Source organism: Perognathus longimembris, chromosome 18, assembly GCF_023159225.1.
Source record: "Perognathus longimembris pacificus isolate PPM17 chromosome 18, ASM2315922v1, whole genome shotgun sequence".
Taxonomy (NCBI): domain Eukaryota; kingdom Metazoa; phylum Chordata; class Mammalia; order Rodentia; family Heteromyidae; genus Perognathus; species Perognathus longimembris.
In genome coordinates this window covers 37,735,970-37,755,006 of record NC_063178.1, presented here as the reverse complement: position 1 = coordinate 37,755,006, position 19,037 = coordinate 37,735,970, and the positions used below count along the sequence as shown (strand labels likewise).

Sequence of the window (19,037 nt, the reverse complement as noted above, 5' to 3'; positions counted from 1 at the left end):
TCATACCTGTAATGCTAAATCCTCCTGATGTGGATAGCTGGAAGATCTAAGTTAAAGAGAGCCTGGGTAGTTTCCATCTCAAATTCACTAGACAGTGCAGGCTTGGATGTGTCACTCAAGTCATGAAGCACAAGCAATGACCATGCAAACTGAAAGACAGAGAGAGAGAGACAAACAGAGACACAGAGAGAAGTAGAGACAGAAAGTGGAGGGGTAGGGAAAGATTCAAGAGGAGGGAGAGAGGGAGAGGGAATAGAAAAGAAAAAGAAGAGGGAAAGGGGAAGAGAGGAGGAGAGTAATGGGGCAATATTAAAGTAGGGAAGGTAAGTGGCACAGGGTTGAGAGATGGGAAGAAGGAAGAAAGGGAAGAGAAGGGAAAGGAGACAAAGAGAGAGAAGCACTGGGTTCAAGCCCCAGTTCCAGCACACACTTGCAAACACATATACACAACAAACAAAAAAAATGGGAGGGGAGGAGAAAAAGCATTGAGAAATCATGAAAAACCACAGTAGGTCCTTCCCACCCACCCAATCACTGAGGACTGGTCCATGTGCAATTCAGGATTCCTCAGCCTCCCCTCTCAGTTGTCCTTTAGCATTAGGGTCAACCCTCTCTTTCAGCAAGGTGCCCAGCCTTTGCCCTATTGGGGCCCTCACTGCCTCTCCCACAAGAACTCCATCTTATTCTCTGAGCAGAACCCAAAGGTGAACCACTGAGCCCCCAGGAGCCCAAGCCCTCCTCATGCAAATCTCACCAGGATGCTCTGCAGGCTCAGGCTCCTGAACCCAGAGCACACACACTAGAAGCCAGGTGTGACCAACTCCTACCATCACACACCTGTCACCATCCTCAGCCCTCAACACTGCCTCTCTGTGGAAATCTAATGCCTCTGCTTGAAACAAAACACATAATCCAGTGGTGAAGGGTCACATGCAATCTTACAGAATTTCTGTTCATGCGTGAATACCCTCAGCCCATGCAAGGTGCATCCACAGGTGCCACTATACCTCCATGCTTTCTCAGGTCTTTGGCTCCTTCAGATCAGAGGTTTCCCCATCCCTAGCTGAAAGGAAAGGAAATATTTTAATTTGTAAACTTTGTGATCACAAAAATGGAAACTGGATGTCCAGAATATTGTAATATTTGAAAGTCAGCTGTCTGATAGTCTGGTTCCCTAAGGGATAATAAAGGCTCTCCTATTCCAGAGCAGGCCCAAAGGCTTCAAAAGAAATATGACAAGGGAAAGGAACACCATGCCCAAAACCTGGTCCTCTAGAAAAGGGGGTGACACATGGGGCCTCTCAGGGGACTCCCAGAATATCTGCCAAGATATGCCAACAATCTGTGCTGACAATCTTGTATAGTGCACATGTCCCTCCCTCCCTGCCATTCTGCACACTGGTCAACCATCCCCTTCTTCTGAACACTGTGACAGTGGCCCTCTCAGAGCTGTCACTCAGTTAAGTCCACAAATCCCTTGTGTCACATCAGAGAAACTAACTTGTATTACACAAGTTCGACAAGGTCAAACACACCGCCAGGTGCATGCAGGTGGCTCTGAACCACAGTTCTAACGGTTCTACAAGTGGATGCCCAAAAGACTGCAGTAAAAGCCAGCCAGGCAGACTCCATCTCTGTTTACTAGAAAATGCTGGCCTGGAGGAGGGACTCAGCTGCTAGATCACCAACCATTCACATGATAACCCAGTGTCCACAGGAGACATAAAGACCCAAAATAACACATACTATCACATTCTGCACACTCAACAGCATAATTAATGCCATACCTTATCTTACCAGATTTCTGTTCATATACAAAGGCAGTCAGTGCAGGAAGGGTCCATCCACAGGCAAAATGCATCCCGGCATGATCCATTCACAGACCCCACTGTATCTCCATGCTTTTGCAGGTCCTTGCTCCTTTATATGTTTCTCCACTTGTAGCTGAAAGAAAGAAAAATTATTGTAATTCATACACGCTGCCAGTCAAACAATAGGCTCTAGGTGTTCAGTATGTTCTCATAGGGGAAAAGCAGCTCCACAGCACTCTGGATCCCCTAAGAGAAATCTGGGCTCCTGGGAAGACCTGCAATTCTAAGTAACCTGTCTAGGTAAAAGGGTATGTAAAATGTACTAAGTTCTTTCTAATGTGAGCAAAGAAATCTGAAGTCAGGGATTCTTGGATGATGGCTTTGTGTTAGAATAGATGTGAAGAGTACAGAGAAAACACCATGCAGGAATTTGCACTGAAATGGAGAAGATCTGGGCAGAAACTACTGACATGGAGCCTGGTTTCAGATCCCCTACTTACCCATGATAACTGTGCTCATGCTCCCACCTAGCCAGCATCACTTGTGTTCTCAGCAGGGTCTCCAATCACCTCGAGAGCTCCGAAGGGGAAGCAAAGTCCTGGTGGCCTCCTGCCCCTCAGATCCATGGCAATACCACACCACCAAGCTCCAGGACCACACTTCAAACCTACATACATACACACATACATAAACAAACAAGAAAGTAACGAGTCAGACAAGGGGCATACATGGAAAGTCAGGTGATGACCTACAGGAACATTCGGGACAAAAACTACATAGTGTTTGGGGAACATATTATGAAAGGTTGTTGAATGAAATGACAAGACTCCCCTCCACCTACCTTTGCTCAGAAGTTACAGGCAGCTGGACGCACCTTCCAGCTTACCTTTCAGCTTTGTAAGCCAGCTCCATGTCAGCTGCCATTTCCCCAGAATCCAAGCTGCAGGATCCCTTAGCACTTGCCGCAGGCCCTAGCTAGGATGGGCTGTGCTAAGGCCTCTCCTGGGTGTGTTGGCCAAGTGCAGTGTGAACTTCCCAGCATGACTTGCTCCAGCAGCATTTATGTGAACACCTATCTGATTTTCCACACCCCACTGAGAGAAAGTTTCTGAGTTCTGCTGTTCCTGGAATAGCTGTGTTTGTACACTGTGGGCATTAATTTGGGTCCTTCACACAGCAGCAGAGTCTGTGAAGAATGGTGACTATCCTGTCACATAATACAGTCCTGTCTTGTACTCTAGCTGGAGGCTGTGGCCTCCACTTGTGGCTGCCCAGAGGTAAGGGCATTTCCTGTGACTGGCAACCCTCTAGGCTGCTCAACCAGTCAAAGGAAAAAGTGGCTCCCAATTCTGCTAGAACTGTATCTGGGCACTTCTGCCTCTTACCCAGATACAGTAGTGAACGACAGGCAACCTAGCACCTCAGAATCTCTTCTGGGTGCCATCATCATCCCAATGAATTTCTGAGGACCACCTGAAACTGTTAAGTTGTGTGGTTAAGCTGGATCTCCTTTATGGAGGGAAAGGGCTGGGGGGATCTTCTTCAGGAGTTGTGTGTGGTGGTACAATCCACCCTTCTCTCAGAAAACCCAGCCTACAGTAAGCAGAACTACGTGCACTGTCTCCCCACATCTGGGAAAGCAAGTATTTTTAATAATGTATACAATATGCCCCAAAATCCTATATATATTGTGCTTAAGGTCAGTAAGATTGTTTGAGCATATAACGTCAATTATGACATAATTGTAGCTATGTTTTGTTGTAAAATTTGTCTGTTTATTGTACCTTGGGATTTTTGAGAGCTTGGTGGTCATGGCAGACAGGCAGGCAGGCAGGCATTTGGAGGTACAGTCAACAACCTGTCATCAACACCCTTCTATCAGAAATCCCAGGCTACAATAAACAGCATTTTGTGAAATGTCTCAACATATCTACTAAGGCACACATTTTCAATAATGTATACATCATGCCGCAAATCTTTATACATTGTGCTTAAGCGCAGTCAGATTGGTTGAGCAGACAATTTCAGTTATGACATAATAGTAGCTATGTTTTGTTGTAAATTTTCTCTGTTTATTGTAGCCTGGGATTTCTGAGAGATGGGTGATCATGGCAGGCAGACTGGTACAGGGCAGGCAGCCAGGCATTAGGAGGAAGAGTCAACATTGTGTCATGATCACCTTAGTTTCAGAAATCCCAGTCTACAACAAATAGTACTTCCTGCACTGTATGAACACATCTGGGAATGCAAGCAATTTTAATAATGTATGCAACATGCCCCCAAATTCATTATACATTTTGCTCAAGGGAAGCCATATTGGTTGAAAAAAATAAGGTCCATCATACCATAATAGAACACTGTTTTGTTGTAATTTTTTTCTGTTTATTGTCACCGGGGATTTCTGAGAGATGAGTGATGATGGCAGGCAGGCAGGCAGGCAAGCAGATAGGCTGGCATTAGGCGGCACAGTCAACATCCTGTCATGATCACCTTTCTGTCTGAAATCCCATGTTGCAAAAGACAAAACTTCGTGCACTGTCTCAACACATCTGGGAAGGCAAGAATTACAATAATTTACACAACTTTTCCCCACATCTTTTGTACATTGTCCTTAAGGGAATTCAGATTGGTTGAGATGGAGTTCATGGCAGGCAGGTAGGCTGTCAGGCAGGCAGGCAGGCAGGCATTAGGAGGTTCTGCCAACATGGATTATTGATCAACCTTCTTTCAGTAATCCCGGGGTACAATAAATAGAATGTTGTGCCCTGTATCAACACATCTAGGAAAGCAAGAATTTTTAATGTTGTATACAATATGCACCAAAATCCTTTATACATTCTGCTTAAGGACAGTCAGATTGTTGAGCAAATAATGTCAATTATGACATGAGAGTTGCCAACGTTTGTTATAAAGTTTTGGTTTATTGTAGCCTTGGATTACTGAGATATGGGTCATCTTGACAGGCCGGCAGGCATTAGGAGGTACAGTATACAATGTGCCCCCAAATTCTTTATACCTTATGCTTAAGGGAAGTCAGATTGGTTGAGAAAATAATGTCAATTATGACATAGTAGTAGCTATGTTTTGTTCTAATTTTTTTCTGTTTATTGTAGCTTGAGAATTCTGAGAGATGGGTGAACACGGCAGGCAGGCAGGCTGGCTCACTAGCAGGCAGGCAGGCAGACAATTGGAGGTACAGTTAGCATCCTGTCATGATCACCCTTCTCAGAAATCCCAACATGCCACCATCTTGTATAAATTTTGCTTACAGGCAGTGAGATTGGTTGAGCAAATAATGTCAATTATGACATAATATTAGCTATGTTTCGTTGTAAATTTTTTCTCTTCATAGTAGCCTGGGATTTCTGAAAGATGAGTGATCATGCCAGGCAGGCAGGAAGGCAGGTATGCAGGTATGCTTGAAAGCAGGCAAGAAGGTAGTCAGGCTGGCAGACAAGCATTAGGAGGTACAGTCAACATCCTGTCATGATGACCCTTCTCTGAAATCCCAGGCTACAATAAACCAAACTTCTTGCACTTTCTCAACACATAAGAGAAGGCAAGGATTTTTGTTTGTTAGTTTTGTTTTTGTTGCCTGTCCTGTGTGTCTAATCGGCTTGAGCACTGTCCTTGGCTTCTTTTTGCTCAAGGCTAGCATTCTATGTCTTGAGCCACAGCACTACTACGGGCTTTTTTCTATATATGTGGTGCTGAGGAATCTAACCCAGGGATTCTTGTATAAGAGGTGAGCACATGCCGGTAGGCCACATTCCCAGCCAAGTCAAGCCTTTTTAATAATGTTTACAATAGGCCAACAAATGTTTTATACATTGTGGTTAAGGGCAGTCAGATTGGTTGAACAAATAATTTGAATTAAGACACAATATTATTTGTGTGTGCTGCCTTCAGGTTTTTTTGGGTCAGGTGTGCTAGGGGTCTGTCTATCTTGTTGACCTTTTCAAAGAACCAACTCTTTGTTTTGTTGATTATTTCAATTTTTTTTGTTTCAAATTCATTAAAGTCTGATTTGATTTTAAATGTTTCCTTCTGTCTATTGACTTGGTGTTTGGCTTGTTGTTCTCTTTCAAGGAGATTAAGTTGCTTCCTTAAGTTGTTCAGTTGCTGTTTCTCCAGTTTGTTGGTGTACACACTCAGAGATATAAATTTTCCTCTGAGTACTGCCTTTGCTGTGTCCCAAGGGAGCTGGTATTTTGTGTACTCATCTTGGTTGAATTCCATAAATATTTGAGTTTCGGTTTTAATTTATTCAATGACCCAATGATGGTTCAGCAGTGTGTTGTTTAGTCTCCATGAATTGTAGGAATTTCTGTGGTGGCTGTTTGAGTTGAGCTCTAATTTTATTCCATTATGGTCTGAGAGAATGCAGGGAATGGTTTTGATACTTCTGAATTTGTACAGATTTTCTTTGTGCCCTAAGATGTGATTTATTTTGGAGAATGTTCCATGTGCTGCTGAAAAGAAACAAGATCAGAGATGAAAGAGGTAACATCACCACAGAAACAACCAAAATTCAGAACACAATAAGGGAATATTTTGCAAACCTTTATGGCAACAAATTCAAGAACCTGGAAGAAATGGATGATTTCCTAGAAAAAAAAATTGATATCCCCAAACTCAACCATGAAGATTTAAACCCATATCCAGCATTAAAGTAGAAACGGCAATAAGTGATTTCCCATCAAAGAAAAGCCGAGGTCCAGACAGATTCACAACACAATTCTATAAGGCCTTCAAAACAGAACTCACACCAATATTTCTCAAACTCTTCAATGAAGTTGAAAGAGAAAGTTCACTACCAGACACATTCTATGAAGTCAGTATAACCCTCATCCCAAAACCAGGCAGGGACTCATCATGGAAAGAGAACTATAGACAGATTTCCCTGATGAAAATAGACTAAAAAATTCTCAACAAAATTCTGGCCAATTGAATTCAACAGTTCATCAAAATTCATAGACCATGATCAAACTAGATTCATCCCAGGGCTGCAAAATTGGTTCAATATACGCAATTCAATTAATGTAATCCACCACTTCAACCGGAGCAAGGTAAAGAACCACATGGTTATATCTCTGGATGCGGTAAAGGCGTTGGATAAAATCCAGCACCCATTTATGATAAAAGCCCTGGAAAAATTGGGATTAAAGGGAACACACCTGAATATGATAAAGGCAGTTTATGACAAATCAACAGCAAGTATAATTCTAAATGGTGTAAAGTTAAAGCCATTCCCTTTAAAATCAGGAGCAAGATAGGGATGTCTGCTCTCTCCCCTTCTCTTCAACATAGTACTAGAATTCCTAGACAGAGCAATTAGGCAAGAAGAAAATATAAAGGGGATCCAAATAGGAAAATATGAAGTTAAACTTTCTCTCTTCACAGATGACATGATCCTATACTTAAAGAACCCCATAGACTCTACCCCCAAGCTACTAGAGCGATCCAAAACTTTGGCAAAGTTGCAGGATATAAAATAAACCCTCAAAAATCAACAGCATTTATGCTAACGACCCGAAGTCCGAGGCTGAAATCAGGAAAACAACTCCTTTTGCAATAGCCTCATAAAATACAAAATACCTAGGAATAACCTTAACCAAAGAAGTGAAAGAATTCTATGATGAGAACTTTAAAAACATGAAAAATGAAATTAAGGCAGAACTAAGGAAATGGAAAAACCTCCCATGTTCCTGGATTGGGAGGACTAATATCAAAATGGCAATATTGCCAAAGGCTACTCAATGAAATAATACAAATTCAATTCAATACCCATTAATATCTCAACACCATTTTTTAATGAAATAGAGGAAGAAATCCAGAAATTCATATGGAACAATAAAAGACCCAGGATAGCAAAAACAATCCTAAGCAGAAAGAACAGTGCTGGAAGAATTACAATACCCAACTTCAAGCTGTATTATAAAGCTATAGTAATAAAAAACACCTTGGTATTAGCACCGGAACAAGCCTGAAGACCAATGGAACAGAATTGAAGACCCACAAATGAACCCATAGAACTATGCCTACTTAATCTTTGATAAAGGAGCTAAAAAAAATAGCCTGGAAGAAAGATAGCCTCTTTAACAAATGGTGCTGGCAAAAATGGTTCAACACATGCAACAAACTAAAATTAGATCTTTATATATCACCCTGCACCAAAATCAATTCCAAATGGATCAAAGACCTCAAAATCAAAACAGACACCCTGAAAACACTAACGGAAGGAATAGGAGAAACACTTGGGCTCCTTGGCACAGGACAGAACTTCCTGAACAAAGACCCAGAAAGGCTACAAATCAAAGAAAGGTTGGCAATTGGGACTGCATCAAACTGCAGAGCTTCTGCAGGGCAAAGGACATAGCTCACAAGATAAACAGAAAGCCCACAGATTGGGAGAAGATCTTTACTGGCCATTAAATGGACAAAGGCCTCATATCTAAAATATATGCAGAACTAAAAAAATTACATTCTTCCAAAACAAAACTGCAAAGAACCAATAGCCCCCTCATCAAGTGGGCTAAGGACTTAAAAAGAGACTTCTCTGATGAGGAAATGAGAATGGCCAAGAGACATATGAAAAAGTTCTCTACATCACTGGCCATAAAAGAAATGCAAATCAAAACTATATTGAGATTCAATCTCACCACATTAAGAATGTCCTATATCAAATTGTTGGAGGGGATGTGGCCAAAAGGGAACCCTTCTTCATTGTTGGTGGGAATGTAAACTGGTTCATCCACTGTGGGAAGTGGTATGGAGATTCCTCAGAAGGCTAAACATAGAGCTTCCCTATGACCTAGCAGCCCCACTTTTGGGTATCTATCCAAAAGACCACAAACAAAATCACACTAAAGCCACTAGCACAACAATGTTCATGGCAGCACAATTTGTCATAAGTAGAATATGGAACCAATTCAGATGCCCCTCAGTAGACGAATGGATCAGGAAAATGTGGTACATATACTCAATGGAATTTTATGCCTCTATCAGAAAGAATGACGTTGCCCCATTTGTAAGGAAATGGAAGGACTTGGAAGAAAACTATACTAAGTGAAGTGAGCCAGACCCAAAGAAACATGGACTCTATGGTCTCCCTTATAGGGAATAATTAGCACAGGTTTAGGCAAGTCACAGCAGAGGATCACAAGAGCCCAATAGCTATACCCTTAGGAACACATAAGATGATGCTAAGTGAAATGAACTCCATGTTATGGAAACAATTGTTATATCACTGTTGTAACTACTTTCAACTTGCTTTGTGTAACTGTAGCTTCTATTATTGATGATCTTCTTGTTTCCCCTTCCTGTGGTTGTACCTACACTATCTCTGTATCTTATCTGAGTATATTTGAAACTGTGTATACAGGTAGTAGAACTAGGAAATTGAAAGGGAATACCAAAATCGAGAGACACAGGGTAAAAAACAACAACAACAAAAAAAAACCACAAAAGCAATACTTGCAAAACTGTTTAGTCTAAATGAACTGAACAACTCATGGAGGGGAGAAAGGGAAAGTGGGAGGGGGGAGGGGGAATGAGGGACAAGATAACAAACAGTACAAGAAATGTATCCAATGCCTAACGTATGAAACTGTAACCTCTCTGTACATCAGTTTGATAATAAAATATTTTTTTAAGAATTTTTTCATCAATATCCTCACAATATAAGGGTTAGCAAATAAGTCTCAGACCACTGGCCTGTAGGAAGAAAATGTGTCTGTACAGAACCCATACCACAGACTTGGGTTGTTTGTAATCACATCACTTCATCCTTGCCAATGATGGCTGGGATGGAGGAGACACAGGAATGGTGTTATAAAGTGATGAGTTTACAAGCCTGGAAAGACAGGAAACTCCAACTGCTCTCCTACTAGATGGCAGGAAATGACTCCGTAGTTGATTCACAATAAATGAATTGTGTCTGGTTCATAGAGATTGAAGGTTAATGCAGAGAAGAGAGAGAATATTTGTTTTTGTCCCCAGAGTTTCCACAGCCATTACCAATCCTGAAAAAGAAAACAGTACATGGATATCAAATGATGAATTACTTATGAGTTGTGCAGTTCATTCCCAAAATCATTGCTTTGACTGCCATTCTTCCCAAAGTGTAGAGAGGGCAAAACCGAGCAATCATCGCATCTCCATCCATGTGCGCTCACTGCTTCAAGGTAGAAATGCAGGTAGTACTAGGCAAGGACCTGACAAGGAGGAGGAGCTGGAGAAGAATGAGTGTGAAAAACAAAAAGCACATCCCTGAGGCATCTGCCAAGCCGAAATCCTGGCTGGAAATGAGGCCCACAGTGTCTGGTATGTATATTCAAATATCTTTGTATAGGTGCACATGTGTCTTTTTCTTGACAGACATGTGCACTGTAGCTACCTTTCATGGAAGCCTCTTGAAAATCCCCAGGAAGAATGTGTAACACTCTTCCCTGAATCTCTGCATCTGTGGCCTTGTGTCCAGGAGAAAAACATGAGTTGGAGAGCATGTTTGCAAATTTTTCTTCTTCATTGCAGTTGGTATGATTTCCTCCCAGATGACAGCTAGTGAGTCCCCAGGAATGAAGTTATCCTTAATATATTTGGTCCAACATCTGTGTGCATGAAGCTATGTGCATGAAGGCCATTTGGGGCGATGCAACTGGATTGCACCAGAGGATGCCATGTCACACGTGCAGTAAAATGATCAGACAAAAAATCCTTTGTGCTGATACATCAAATTATTAAAGTTATTAGGGCATCATACCCAGGTGGTCAATTCACACATCCAATTTCCATAACATCCACAGTACATTGCTATCTGACTCCAACAGTTTTCCATATTCATTTACTATTGCCTAGTAAAGCAATGATGCTGCTGAATCCAGCAATTACATGTCAGTATTTCAACATCAATGCCAAAATTGTGTTGCACATTTATATTGTGAAATCTCTCATTCAAACTATTTTTGTGCACTGTTTACATACATAAATGACGTTATTTTCATGATATACATGGCGGAGAACAAGTGGAAATAGTGACGTGAACTGTGAGCATGAGACCCTTATTTGCTTTAGGGAAAGGATGATGTTTTTATCAGTTGCTGGTCACTGTGTGTGAGTACCTTGATATCTGCTTGGGTAGGTCACCAAAAGAGGATTTGGAAATTTGGAAACCAAGGAAAGATGTAGGGGAACCCTCTTTTGAGTCCCTAGAAACAGCAGGCTATGACAAGGTAATGGGCCTGGGGAAGGGCAAACCTACGCCTAACAGGAGCCAAAAGCACCTTGACTTAGAGCCACTACAACTTTTCAAAAGAAAGTAATGAGGAAGTTCCAGAAAGAGAAAGATCTAAGGTTATTTAAGTTAAGTGGATAAACACAGAAACAAGAATTGTATTGCTTTGATTGGTTTGTTTACCGGAGTTTACTGGAATTGTAATCACTAACAGCAATTCTCCTTCTGCATGTCTGCCTGCTTGCTTTGCCTAACTTGCCAGACCACCTGTGAGTGGTACAGGTAATTTTTGTCTCTAAAAACCCAACCCTACTGAGACCCAGTGTTGTTTTTCACCACCCCAGGGGTGGTGATCAGATTCTATGCTCAGTTAAATAAAAGACTCCTAGCCCAACTGACTGAGTGCTGGTGACTATTGCTGTGTGTTTGAGACCCACCTGGGTATCTGGTCTACAATAGTCACTAGACTTACTATGAGCCAAACTATGTTCCGTACGAAAAAATTCTCCCAATGAAGTAACTTGTCAAGAGGCTCAGCGATGATGCCTAGATTGAATCCTAAGCAGGGTGACTTCAGCATCTGTTTTAAAAAACAGACAATGCCAGATGCCCTTAAAATCCTGGCAAGTGGTTCAGAGACCACTGTTGTCCTTAAGGAAATCTGAAGACACACTTGACTGAGGGTAAAAGCACAATGTCAGCCAGGATCTATTTGGCTCATGCCTGAAATTCTAGCTGCTCAGGAGGCTGATATCTGAGGATCATGGTTCAAGGTCAGCTAGGACAGGAAAGTCAGTGACACTCTAGTCTCCAATTAATCACCAGAAAACTGGAAGTGGTGCTGTGGCTCAAAGTGGTAGAGTGTTAGCCTTGAGCAACCAAGTTCAGGGAGAGTGCCCAGGCCTTGAGTACAAGTCTGAGGATCAAGCCAAATGAAAATGTTGTGCTTAGTTTATGGTTGTTTTTACTAAGGGGAATGTCTGCCTTGTTTTACAATGAGGAACTTATGGAAGCATCACAATTCATGTGCAAAGTTCATGGCCTTTTCTAACTAAAGGCACTTGGAGATGAACAGGAAGCCTTCTTTCTGTGAGATTAAGGGTATCCTTGTCCCCGTCTGTGATTTCTTGAGGCTCTCTTAATACATAATACAATGCTGCTGCCCATCAGGGTGGCTGAACACCCTGCTGGGATGGACTTAGCACAAGAGGAGAGAACTTACCAGTGTTATGTGCCATTATGTGTACACCTATCCCTTCACATAGGACTTAGCTCAACAGACAGTAAGAAGAGGGGATAAAGATTAAATGCACATTAAACAGAAGGAACCACAAATAAATGAGAAAAATTATAATACACCCATATTAATTGAAGCAAAAATTGCATAATATAAACATCTATAGGACTGGAAAATGACTATAGATTTAGCTCAGGAAATCTATATGCTAAACAAACATATCAGTATAATCTTAACAATGTCTATTTCTAATTCTATGTCTTTTATCCCAGGAGCCATGCTGACAATTTGTATCTGGCCTTTAGACGATGATGTAGCACTTGGGTGCAAAGATGCAGCCCAGGAGCCCTGCATTGGAGGCCAAGACGGAGAAGACCTCCACAGCCACCATGACAGGTACATGGTAGACAGGCAGGAAGGTGAACCACATACTGCAGAACACCAGCATGCTGGAGGTCAGGAACTTGGCTTCACTGAAGTTGTCAGTCAGGTTCCTGGCCAGAAAAGCCACAATGAACCTGGCTAGGGCCAAGGAGCCCAGATGTCCCAAGACACAATAGAAGGCAGTGATGGAGCCCCTGTTATACCAGATGATGATGAGGCCATATTCAGAGTGTGCATCTGTGTCAATGCAGGGAGGAGAGGTACCCAGCCAGACTCCAAAGAGTGTCACCTAGATCAGAGTGCAGATAGGAATGGTGAAGTTAGGAGGTCCTAATACTAGCAGTCACCTCATCCTTGTCCCTGGAGAAGTGATCTTAAAGGCCAGAATCACAGTTATAATTTTGGCCAAAACAGTGGAACAGCTACAATAAACACAATTCCAAATATAGTTTGCTGTAGAATGCAGGTGACTGTGATGGGATGGCCAATAAAAAGCAAGGAACAGAGGAAACAGAAGATGAGGGAGATGAGCAGGATATAGCTGAGACACTGGCTATTATCCTTGACAATGGGGGGGGGGGTTGATGTTTCACAAAGACCCCAAGAACAACTGTTGTGAGTGTAGATTAACCAAGAGCCATGCAGGCCAAGGCCATTCCCAAGGGCTCTCCATAAATCAGGAAACTTGCAGCTGTTTGGAGGCACTGTGTATTGTCATACTGATGATCTGGACACTTCACACACTGCTCCATATCTGGTGAGGAAGTCAAATAACCATTATTTAATTTTATTTTCAATAGTTAATGTGGGAAATTTGAAAATCCCTATATGGAGATAATTATGACATGTCAATAATTACTATCATAAAGTAAACATTACCATGGGTTATCACTCCTAGTCACTATCATTTTTAGCCTTCATTATGTTCCAAGCTCATTCCCACATTCCTTTTTTTACGTTGATTATTTTTTTTTACTTACAGTGACTATCACACACTATTTCTTGATGTTCCTAGTATTCTAACAATAATTTCCTGCCTCTCTTCATGCTGCCTTGCAGCACATCTCAAACTTCACTTTCAAACTTGTGGATAATACAGCTTGCACTTTCCTATATGTCTCCATGTAATATAAATAGGAGCACTGTGGCCCTTCCTTGCACTTGTTCTACTTGTTACTCCTACTCATATGTGGGGAACTGAGACTCAAATCATTTTTGAAACTAGAGTCATGCTATTCACAACACTTCTACCTGCCTCTTACCATCAAAACAAACTAGAGCACTTTCTGTGTTGCAAGAACAATTGTATGCATAGGACAACATAGATATGCATGATCTTTGGTGTGGTTTTTGTTTTGTAGTGTAAGGGTAATTTTGAAAACATGGAGATTTTGTCCTTAAAATGGTCATGCCCTTAGTATAATAAAAAATAATATAATATAATAAAAATTAAGCTTAAATTACTGAGCAGTTGAATGAACAAACGTACAACACACTAAATCTAATCTTGTATGACAGGCTTTCAATGGAGTAGAAAATAATTCTATATGCAATTCAGAGCCCATGACTTGTTTTTGTTGTTGTTGTTGTTGTTTTCCCCTAGAGCAGTATCACCCATTGTTGCAATTACATTACTAAATGAAGGAAGAAGGATTTGACTTTGTAATCCTTTTGCAGAACGTTTCTCATTGACTTGTATGGATTTGGAGGACATTAGAAGAGAGTAGGAATTCTTCCCTAAGCCATGAACTCACCTGTCTCATTAGCCATCTCATCCTCTGAGCAAGGAGTGTAATCTAAGCAACAGGCAGCCTTTCCCTACTGTGGGGCTTTCCTGAAGTGTGGAACCTTTAAAGGTAGACATTACTGTTGAGAAAGAAAACACTAGTTCCAGCCCCATGTAGCTTCCTTGAATTCATTTCATTCTATATTGTTTTGTATTCATCTTTGAAATGGTTAAGAGCAAAGAGAAAGTATCCACTGTGAAGTTATGAAAGAATGCTGTAAGGCAAAGCCCAGACCCTTTTTATGGGGTATGTGAACTTCATGGCCATCATATATTCTGCATTTATTTCCCTGATCATGAGGTGAACATTTTCTCACACAGGTGCATACAAATGATTCCTTTCCCCAAAGATGCCTAAGCAGTAGGGTAACTAACAGAATGAAACCTCCACAGAAGAAAGCAAAATAAACCTTTCAAACCCTTAAAGGGAGCCCTAGGGTACTTTCTCACAATGTTAGCATACTAGTAAGAAACACGCAATATGTTTTACATTGATTTAGAATACCTGCATTAACATTTAGAAACAAGTGCTTTTTTATTATTATTTGGGTGCTGGTTCTGGGGCTTGAACTCAGGGTCTGTGCACTGTTAGTAAACTGTTATTGCCTAAGTTGATACTCTACTACCTGAGGCAGAGCTCCATCTGAGCTTTCTAATAGTTAATTGAGATAAGAGCCTCTCAGAATTTTGTGTCTAGTTGTGCTTTAAATGGATGCATAATGTTAGATCTGAGGATGTCAGACTTCTTAGTAGATAAAATTACAGGCAAGAGCCACCAGCACCCAGCCCTGCTGTTTTACTGAAGAAATGAAGGCAAATTTCCCAAGTATTCCTGTTTTGACTATTTTCAAACCATGATATTCAGATTCGAGGCACCTTAAAATCTATTATCATAGGAGTAAGTTCCTGGCATCCATTAAGGTATACATTTTTTCCTTGCCAGTCCTAGAGCTTGAACTTAGAGACTTGGTACTGCCTGAAATTCTTTTGCTTAAGGCTAGCACTCTACCACTTGAGCCACAGTGCCACTTCTGGCTTTTTCTGTGTATGTGGTACTGAGGAATCGACCCAGGGCTTCATGAATTCTAAGCAAACATTCTATCACTAAGCCACATTCTCAGCCCTCAATCAGTATACATTTTAAGGTTGAATTTTGATTACTTATATGCCCTGAAAGTTAATACAATTAAAGCCCACTGACCTAGCAACTACCATGGCCCACTCTTCCATATCTTCAGATAAAAACAGTTCATGGCCATGTAGAGCATAAGGAGAAAACTGTCCTACTTTCACCTGAAGTTGAAGACCTTCTGGAAAATTCCAAATGTTCACAATATCGTACTCTGTTCCCAGTTTTCTTTTCTCATCTAAAATCACTTGATCCCCAGCAAGATAGTGAAATTGGCTGTCCTTCAGAAAATGGTGCAGCAAAAAGTGATTCATCAGCTTATGGAGAAGTATATTCCAGAGTTAAGACTGAAAACTTGAAATAAGAAAAGCTCCTCATTGCATTTAATCTTACATTTAGAACTAAAGAATACAACAGACATCTAATAAATTATCCCAGAAGAAAATATCTGTAGGAATAAAAATATTCTTTCTGAATCCTGGTCACTCAGAAAAGAGTTCAGAGGCCTATTTTGAGGAGAAACTAATTCTACATGTAGTCATGAATGAAGCAATTCTCAATTGCTAAGCAACAGTTTACCAAAGCCACTAATTTTATGAATGATAGTAGTTAGAGCTTGCAAAATTTTTAATGCCTATACTAGAATAAAACCAGGTCATTTGTGAAAAACATGGGTAAATCTGTTCACCCAGGTCATCCTTTGCTATTCCATAAGAAACTCATGGGTGAAAAGTGAATTTACAGTTTTCAAATCATCAGCTATATATGTGTGGAGGTTATTTGTAACTGAAAATATTAGCAGAACGTGTAATTCATTTCATCCTTGTTACTGTCCTGCTTTGCTTTAGAGCATTTGAACAATTTGAACATGTTTCTAGAGTACCTCACAAATATTTAAATCAGTATGAGTTTTTGTGTTTTTAAAAAATACCTGAAGGGGCTGGGAATATGGCCTAGTGGCAAGAGTGCTTGCCTCATAAACATGAAGCCCTAGGTTTGATTCCTCAGCACCACATATATACGAAAAGGACAGACGTGGCACTGTGGTTCAAGTGGCAGAGTGCTAACCATGAGAAAAAGAAGCCAGGGACTGTTCTCAGGCCCTGACTCCAAGCCCCAGGACTGTCCAAAAAATACCTGACATATTTAACTTCATACTGTAAGAAAGCTTACTAGGAAGTGACTTTGATTATTGTTTATGCTATCCAAAACAGAATGCCTTACCTGGGTGGGGGATGGCACCATCCCTTTTCTGTTTTCCATTGTTTGTAATTCTGTTTGATGAAGAAGCATCTCATGGAGAGCCTGGGCCAAAACATTGTATATATTGTAACTGTCTGCAGACATAGTCATGTCAAAAGCGTGCCCTGGACACCAATCTAAAGAGGCTTCATGAGGACAGTTCTATCACATTACACAGTCAGACTCAGAATCAGAGCAATTAAAAAAGAGAAACCACAGGATAGCAAGGAAAAAGTCTTTTGGGTATGTGGAAGGGTTAACTGTCTTGACAAAATCTGTAAATCCGGAAATATCTGGGTGATGGTGTAAAAAAATGAGAGGCACATGCAATGAACCTTGTATGAAATATCTCCTTCTTATATTGTCAAATCCCACTGTGAATTCAAGATGCAAACTTTGCCTCTTATTAATATTTCTCAATATACATCATTAATTCTAGTAACGATTCATTATCACCATAATAATTACAATATTTACTGTAGATTTATTATTCTGGTTATAAATAGTTCCATGATATGTATTATATGCTAGGACATGGTTTGGGAATGCTAGCTCAAAGGCTATACAAACTCTGTTCTTGGATATCTCTTCTTTCAATGCAGGAAGAATCCACAAACCATTCTCATCATGTATGGTTAACAGTCCCACCCAGTTCCATCTGAGGTTAAGCAGTAAGGAGATCATGGCAGTAGCTAGTAATGTGTCCTTTGGGGTCATCTGATAGATACCAGGAAACTTGTTGTGGTCATTCAGGGCATGATCAAAAGGCCCAAAAGTGAGCTAAAGGGAATGAAAATTGGATTCTCCATGCATCAGAAGATTTCTATTCCATAATGATATATATTTGTAATGAGTTGAAGTAGATGGAGGGTAGATTTTAATTTTAGTTTTTCAAAATTTAATTTGATTTTTAATAGTTGTACAACATACACATTAATTCCTACAATAACTCTTGAGCTTTGTCACTGTGTCTGTCATCCCATCTATATCAACCCCACTAATTCTCTGAGTTCTCCATTTCCATTTTCATCTGTGCACATTGCATCTTACATTGTGTATGTTCACTTACCTTCTCTGTATTCCTTTGCCCCTTTCAATATCTACCCCCATAAGCCCTATCTCCTCAGATAAAATATACTGTGTTGTTCTGGTGGTCATATTTAATGAATGCTATGTGTTGGTTTATCAAAAAGTTATATGACAGAATTCCACCTGTATATGTACCGTATATTGTACAATAAGCATGTATGTATTTAATTGAATATCTTTATTACATATTTATTTCATATTTCATGTTCATAGTTTAGATTTAACTTTCTTATATAAGAGAACATACATCCACTTTCTCTTTCTGAGGCTGTCCTACTTCATTCAATATTACTTGTTCATGTGTGGCGTGTGTGTGTGTGTGTGTGTGTATGTGTATGTATGTGTATGCAAATGCCCATGTCCGTGTTTGTGTGCTACTGCACAGCATGAATGCAGGGCTTCATGCATTTCACTGGCTTTTCCCCTCAAGGCTAGTATTCTACCATTTTAACCACACATTACTTCCTGCTTTTTGCTGCTTCTTTAGTGTTAATTCTCCTGAGTAGCTAAGATTATAGGTGTGAGACACCAGCACCTATTTCAACTCACCTTTACACTTTCAAATCATTTTCCCTTTCATGTTTTTTTAAAGAAAATATTGATGAGTCTTACAATTCCAAATTTTCCCTTTGTCTGATCTAACTTTTCCCTTCCAAAAAATGAGACTGTAGATATCATATTACCTGATTCCTAAATCTTTGTTATCATAAAATTTGACATGTTTATAAATCCAGTCTCTTTCTGTTACTATTTTCTAGCACCTAAAATGGCACCAAATGGGACAAAAATATTCCCCCACTCCTAACACCCTCACCTGTGGAAAACTGTAGAGGCGCAACAATGTCCCAATCTGGGCAGATGTTAATCCTGTAAGTACTGCTGTAGACATGCTGTCTCCCATACATGTGTAGTTTGGAGTGTTGTACTTCCCAAAGAGACTAATGAAGGGACGTTTAAATACTGCCCAACCTCCAAATTGAACATTACAGATATCAAATCCCAGAGTTAAGTTATGCAAAAGACCAGGGTTTTGGCTGATCTCTTCAGTAGCAAAAGTCAAGGCCAAAACGAACTGGTAGTTATTTATTTATTTATTTATTTATTTATTTATTTATTTATTTATT

The 19,037-nt window shown here is 40.4% G+C and overlaps 1 pseudogene; it reads right to left on the bottom strand.

Moving 5' to 3' along the window:
* Positions 1-12,515: 12,515 nt before the first annotated feature.
* Positions 12,516-18,802, bottom strand: LOC125366950 (annotated as a pseudogene).
* Positions 18,803-19,037: the final 235 nt, after the last annotated feature.